Genomic DNA, 7,930 nt, shown 5'->3' with positions numbered 1-7,930 from the left:
TCACTCTGTTTTCTCCTATATTGATACATGTATTTGGAACTCTAAATCCGACACGGTTTGTGCTAGCTTCTTGAAACTTGACACAGTAAAGTAGTTTCACGTTCTATCTCTATGTTTTGTTTCCTCTTGATGTAGCCCTAAGCAGTGACTGGCGAGAAACACATCCATGGAAAGGGGTTGCCAAGCTTCCAAAAATTACGAATCTCCAGAAATCTCAGCAAATATTTTTTCAACCAAACTGGATGATACTTTCAGGTAATGATCAGTACACTAAGGCGACTTGGTTCCCCAAATGTCGTTCTTCTATGTTGAAGCGTTCATTTCCAGTAACAGTTTGAATTTTTAGGTTTCACTCTGTTTTCTCCTATATTGATACATGTATTTGGAACTCTAAATCCAACAAGGTTTGTGCCAGCTTCTTGAAACTTTACACAGTAAAGTAGTTTCGTGTTCTATCTCTATGTTTTGTTTCCTCTTGATGTAGCCCTAAGCACTGACTGGCGAGAAACCCTTTCATGGAAAGGGGTTGCCAAGCTTCCAAAAATTACGAATCTCCAGAAATCTCAGCAAATATTTTCACCCAAACTGGATGATACTTTCAGGTTATGATCAGTACACTAAGGCGACTTGGTTCCCCAAATTTCGTTCTTCTATGTTGAAGCGTTCCTTTCCCGTAACAGTTTGAATTTTTAGGTTTCACTCTGTTTTCTCCTATATTGATAGATGTATTTGGAACTCTAAATCCAACACGGTTTGTGGTAGCTTCTTGAAACTTGACACAGTAAAGTAGTTTCACGTTCTGTCTCTATGTTTTGTTTCCTCTTGATATAGCCCTAAGCAGTGACTGGCGAGAAACACTTCCATGGAAAGGGGTTTCCAAGCTTCCAAAAATTACGAATCTCCAGAAATCTCAGCAAATATTTTTTCACCCAAACTGGATGATACTTTCAGGTAATGATCATTACACTAAGGCGACTTGGTTCCCCAAATGTCGTTCTTCTATGTTGAAGCGTTCATTTCCAGTAACAGTTTGAATTTTTAGGTTTCACTCTGTTTTCTCCTATATTGATACATGTATTTGGAACTCTAAATCCAACACGGTTTGTGCTAGCTTCTTGAAACTTGACACAGTAAAGTAGTTTCACGTTCTGTCTCTATGTTTTGTTTCCTCTTGATGTAGCCCTAAGCAGTGACTGGCGAGAAACACTTCCATGGAAAGGGGTTTCCAAGCTTCCAAAAATTACGAATCTCCAGAAATCTCAGCAAATATTTTTTCACCCAAACTGGATGATACTTTCAGGTAATGATCAGTACACTAAGGCGACTTGGTTCCCCAAATGTCGTTCTTCTATGTTGAAGCGTTCATTTCCAGTAACAGTTTGAATTTTTAGGTTTCACTCTGTTTTCTCCTATATTGATACATGTATTTGGAACTCTAAATCCAACACGGTTTGTGCTAGCTTCTTGAAACTTGACACAGTAAAGTAGTTTCACGTTCTGTCTCTATGTTTTGTTTCCTCTTGATGTAGCCCTAAGCAGTGACTGGCGAGAAACACTTCCATGGAAAGGGGTTTCCAAGCTTCCAAAAATTACGAATCTCCAGAAATCTCAGCAAATATTTTTTCACCCAAACTGGATGATACTTTCAGGTAATGATCAGTACACTAAGGCGACTTGGTTCCCCAAATGTCGTTCTTCTATGTTGAAGCATTCATTTCCAGTAACAGTTTGAATTTTTAGGTTTCACTCTTTTTTCTCCTATATTGATACATGTATTTGGAACTCTAAATCCGACACGGTTTGTGCTAGCTTCTCAAACTTGACACAGTAAAGTAGTTTCACGTTCTGTCTCTATGTTTTGTTTCCTCTTGATGTAGCCCTAAGCAGTGACTGGCGAGAAACACTTTCATGGAAAGGGGTTGCCAAGCTTCCAAAAATTACGAATCTCCAGAAATCTCAGCAAATATTTTTTCACCCAAACTGGATGATACTTTCAGGTAATGATCAGTACACTAAGGCGACTTGGTTCCCCAAATGCCGTTCTTCTATGTTGAAGCGTTCATTTTAAGTAACAGTTTGAATTTTTAGGTTTCACTCTGTTTTCTCCTATATTGATACATGTATTTGGAACTCTAAATCCAACACGGTTTGTGCTAGCTTCTTGAAACTTGACACAGTAAACTAGTTTCACGTTCTGTCTCTATGTTTTGTTTCCTCTTGATGTACCCCTAAGCAGTGACTGGCGAGAAACACTTTCATGGAAAGGGGTTGCCAAGCTTCCAAAAATTACGAATCTCCAGAAATCTCAGCAAATATTTTTTCACCCAAACTGGATGATACTTTCAGGTAATGATCAGTACACTAAGGCGACTTGGTTCCCCATATGTCGTTCTGCTATGTTGAAGCGTTCGTTTCCAGTAACAGTTTGAATTTTTAGGTTTCACTCTGTTTTCACCTATATAGATACATGTATTTGGAACTCTAAATCCAACACGGTTTGTGCTAGCTTCTTGAAACTTGACACAGTAAAGTAGTTTCACGTTCTATCTTTATGTTTTCTTTCCTCTTGATGTAGCCCTAAGCAGTGACTGGCGAGAAACACTTCCATGGAAAGGGGTTGCCAAGCTTCCAAAAATTATGAATCTCCAGAAATCTCAGCAAATATTTTTTCTCCCAAACTGGATGATACTTTCAGGTAATGATCAGTACACTAATGCGACTTGGTTCCCCAAATGTCGTTCTTCTATGTTGAAGCGTTCCTTTCCAGTAACAGTTTGAATTTTTAGGTTTCACTCTGTTTTCTCCTATATTGATACATGTATTTGAAACTCTAAATCCAACACGGTTTGTGCTAGCTTCTTGAAACTTGACACAGTAAAGTAGTTTCACGTTCTATCTCTATGTTTTGTTTCCTCTTGATGTAGCCCTAAGCAGTGACTGGCGAGAAACACTTCCATGGAAAGGGGTTGCCAAGCTTCCAAAAATTACGAATCTCCAGAAATCTCAGCAAATATTTTTTCAACCAAACTGGATGATACTTTCAGGTAATGATCAGTACACTAAGGCGACTTGGTTCCCCAAATGTCGTTCTTCTATGTTGAAGCGTTCATTTCCAGTAACAGTTTGAATTTTTAGGTTTCACTCTGTTTTCTCTTATTGATACATGTATTTGGAACTCTAAATCCAACACGGTTTGTGCTAGCTTCTTGAAACTTTACACAGTAAAGTAGTTTCATGTTCTATCTCTATGTTTTGTTTCCTCTTGATGTAGCCCTAAGCACTGACTGGCGAGAAACACTTTCATGGAAAGGGGTTGCCAAGCTTCCAAAAATTACGAATCTCCAGAAATCTCAGCAAATATTTTCACCCAAACTGGATGATACTTTCAGGTAATGATCAGTACACTAAGGCGACTTGGTTCCCCAAATGCCGTTCTTCTATGTTGAAGCGTTCATTTTTAGTAACAGTTTGAATTTTTAGGTTGCACTCTGTTTTCTCCTATATTGATAGATGTATTTGGAACTCTAAATCCAACATGGTTTGTGCTAGCTTCTTGAAACTTGACACAGTAAAGTAGTTTCACGTTCTGTCTCTATGTTTTGTTTCCTCTTGATGTAGCCCTAAGCAGTGACTGGCGAGAAACACTTCCATGGAAAGGGGTTTCCAAGCTTCCAAAAATTACGAATCTCCAGAAATCTCAGCAAATATTTTTTCACCCAAACTGGATGATACTTTCAGGTAATGATCAGTACACTAAGGCGACTTGGTTCCCCAAATGTCGTTCTTCTATGTTGAAGCGTTCATTTCCAGTAACAGTTTGAATTTTTAGGTTTCACTCTGTTTTCTCCTATATTGATACATGTATTTGGAACTCTAAATGCAACACGGTTTGTGCTAGCTTCTTCAAACTTGACACAGTAAAGTAGTTTCACGTTCTGTCTCTATGTTTTGTTTCCTCTTGATGTAGCCCTAAGCAGTGACTGGCGAGAAACACTTTCATGGAAAGGGGTTGCCAAGCTTCCAAAAATTACGAATCTCCAGAAATCTCAGCTAATATTTTTTCACCCAAACTGGATGATACTTTCAGGTAATGATCATTACACTAAGGCGACTTGGTTCCCCAAATGTCGTTCTTCTATGTTGAAGCGTTCATTTCCAGTAACAGTTTGAATTTTTAGGTTTCACTCTGTTTTCTCCTATATTGATACATGTATTTGGAACTCTAAATCCAACACGGTTTGTGCTAGCTTCTTGAAACTTGACACAGTAAAGTAGTTTCACGTTCTGTCTCTATGTTTTGTTTCCTCTTGATGTAGCCCTAAGCAGTGACTGGCGAGAAACACTTTCATGGAAAGGGGTTGCCAAGCTTCCAAAAATTACGAATCTCCAGAAATCTCAGGAAATGTTTTTTCACCCAAACTGGATGATACTTTCAGGTAATGATCAGTACACTAAGGCGACTTGGTTCCCCAAATTTCGTTCTTCTATGTTGAAGCGTTCATTTCCAGTAACAGTTTGAATTTTTAGGTTTCACTCTGTTTTCTCCTATATTGATACATGTATTTGGAACTCTAAATCCAACACGGTTTCTGCTAGCTTCTTGAAACTTGACACAGTAAAGTAGTTTCACGTTCTGTCTCTATGTTTTGTTTCCTCTTGATGTAGCCCTAAGCAGTGACGGGCGAGAAACACTTCCATGGAAAAGGGTTGCCAAGCTTCCAAAAATTACGAATCTCCAGAAATCTCAGCAAATATTTTTTCACCCAAACTGGATGATACTTTCAGGTAATGATCAGTACACTAAGGCGACTTGGTTCCCCAAATGTCGTTCTTCTATGTTGAAGCGTTCCTTTCCAGTAAGAGTTTGAATTTTTAGGTTTCACTCTGTTTTCTCCTATATTGATACATGTATTTGAAACTCTAAATCCAACACGGTTTGTGCCAGCTTCTTGAAACTTGACACAGTAAAGTAGTTTCACGTTCTGTCTCTATGTTTTGTTTCCTCTTGATGTAGCCCTAAGCAGTGACTGGCGAGAAACACTTTCATGGAAAGGGGTTGCCAAGCTCCCAAAAATTACGAATCTCCAGAAATCTCAGCAAATATTTTTTCACCCAAACTGGATGATACTTTCAGGTAATGATCAGTACACTAAGGCGACTTGGTTCCCCAAATGCCGTTCTTCTATGTTGAAGCGTTCATTTTTAGTAACAGTTTGAATTTTTAGGTTTCACTCTGTTTTCTCCTATATTGATAGATGTATTTGGAACTCTAAATCCAACACGGTTTGTGCTAGCTTCTTGAAACTTGACACAATAAAGTAGTTTCACGTTCTCTCTCTATGTTTTGTTTCCTCTTGATGTAGCCCTAAGCAGTTACTGGCGAGAAACACTTCCATGGAAAGGGGTTGCCAAGCTTCCAAAAATTACGAATCTCCAGAAATCTCAGCAAATATTTTTTCAACCAAACTGGATGATACTTTCAGGTAATGATCAGTACACTAAGGCGACTTGGTTCCCCAAATGTCGTTCTTCTATGTTGAAGCGTTCATTTCCAGTAACAGTTTGAATTTTTAGGTTTCACTCTGTTTTCTCCTATATTGATACATGTATTTGGAACTCTAAATCCAACACGGTTTGTGCTAGCTTCTTGAAACTTTACACAGTAAAATAGTTTCATGTTCTATCTCTATGTTTTGTTTCCTCTTGATGTAGCCCTAAGCACTGACTGGCGAGAAACACTTTCATGGAAAGGGGTTGCCAAGCTTCCAAAAATTACGAATCTCCAGAAATCTCAGCAAATATTTTTTCACCCAAACTGGATGATACTTTCAGGTAATGATCAGTACACTAAGGCGACTTGGTTCCCCAAATGCCGTTCTTCTATATTGAAGCGTTCATTTCCAGTAACAGTTTGAATTTTTAGGTTTCACTCTGTTTTCTCCTATATTGATACATGTATTTGGAACTCTAAATCCAACACGGTTTGTGCTAGCTTCTTGAAACTTGACACAGTAAAGTAGTTTCACGTTCTGTCTCTATGTTTTGTTTCCTCTTGATGTACCCCTAAGCAGTGACTGGCGAGAAACACTTTCATGGAAAGGGGTTGCCAAGCTTCCAAAAATTACGAATCTCCAGAAATCTCAGCAAATATTTTTTCACCCAAACTGGATGATACTTTCAGGTAATGATCAGTACACTAAGGCGACTTGGTTCCCCAAATGTCGTTCTTCTATGTTGAAGCGTTCATTTCCTGTAACAGTTTGAATTTTTAGGTTTCACTCTGTTTTCTCCTATATTGATACATATATTTGGAACTCTAAATCCAACACGGTTTGTGCTAGCTTCTTGAAACTTGACACAGTAAAGTAGTTTCACGTTCTGTCTCTATGTTTTGTTTCCTCTTGATGTAGCCCTAAGCAGTGACTGGCGAGAAACACTTTCATGGAAAGGGGTTGCCAAGCTTCCAAAAATTACGAATCTCCAGAAATCTCAGGAAATGTTTTTTCACCCAAACTGGATGATACTTTCAGGTAATGATCAGTACACTAAGGCGACTTGGTTCCCCAAATTTCGTTCTTCTACGTTGAAGCGTTCATTTCCAGTAACAGTTTGAATTTTTAGGTTTCACTCTGTTTTCTCCTATATTGATAGATGTATTTGGAACTCTAAATCCAACACGGTTTCTGCTAGCTTCTTGAAACTTGACACAGTAAAGTAGTTTCACGTTCTGTCTCTATGTTTTGTTTCCTCTTGATGTAGCCCTAAGCAGTGACGGGCGAGAAACACTTCCATGGAAAAGGGTTGCCAAGCTTCCAAAAATTACGAATCTCCAGAAATCTCAGCAAATATTTTTTCACCCAAACTGGATGATACTTTCAGGTAATGATCAGTACACTAAGGCGAATTGTTTCCTTAAATGTCGTTCTTCTATATTGAAGCGTTCATTTCCAGTAACAGTTTGAATTTTTAGGTTTCACTCTGTTTTCTTCTATATTGATACATGTATTTGGAACTCTAAATCCAACACGGTTTGTGCTAGCTTCTTGAAACTTGACACAGTAAAGTAGTTTCACGTTCTGTCTCTATGTTTTGTTTCCTCTTGATGTAGCCCTAAGCAGTTACTGGCGAGAAACACTTTCATGGAAAGGGGTTGCCAAGCTCCCAAAAATTACGAATCTCCAGAAATCTCAGCAAATATTTTTTCACCCAAACTGGATGATACTTTCAGGTAATGATCAGTACACTAAGGCGACTTGGTTCCCCAAATGCCGTTCTTCTATGTTGAAGCGTTCATTTTTAGTAACAGTTTGAATTTTTAGGTTTCACTCTGTTTTCTCCTATATTGATAGATGTATTTGGAACTCTAAATCCAACACGGTTTGTGCTAGCTTCTTGAAACTTGACACAGTAAAGTAGTTTCACGTTCTGTCTCTATGTTTTGTTTCCTCTTGATGTATCCCTAAGCAGTGACTGGCGAGAAACACTTCCATGGAAAGGGGTTTCCAAGCTTCCAAAAATTACGAATCTCCAGAAATCTCAGCAAATATTTTTTCACCCAAACTGGATGATACTTTCAGGTAATGATCAGTACACTAAGGCGACTTGGTTCCCCAAATGTCGTTCTTCTATGTTGAAGCGTTCATTTCCAGTAACAGTTTGAATTTTTAGGTTTCACTCTGTTTTCTCCTATATTGATACATGTATTTGGAACTCTAAATCCAACACGGTTTGTGCTAGCTTCTTGAAACTTGACACAGTAAAGTAGTTTCACGTTCTGTCTCTATGTTTTGTTTCCTCTTGATGTAGCCCTAAGCAGTGACTGGCGAGAAACACTTTCATGGAAAGGGGTTGCCAAGCTTCCAAAAATTACGAATCTCCAGAAATCTCAGGAATTGTTTTTTCACCCAAACTGGATGATACTTTCAGGTAA

The sequence above is a fragment of the Spermophilus citellus genome (assembly GCF_964194105.1).
Source record: "Spermophilus citellus genome assembly, contig: SCAFFOLD_59, whole genome shotgun sequence".
In the NCBI taxonomy this organism is placed as follows: Eukaryota; Metazoa; Chordata; class Mammalia; order Rodentia; family Sciuridae; genus Spermophilus; species Spermophilus citellus.
Note: the sequence above shows the minus strand (reverse complement) of the source record.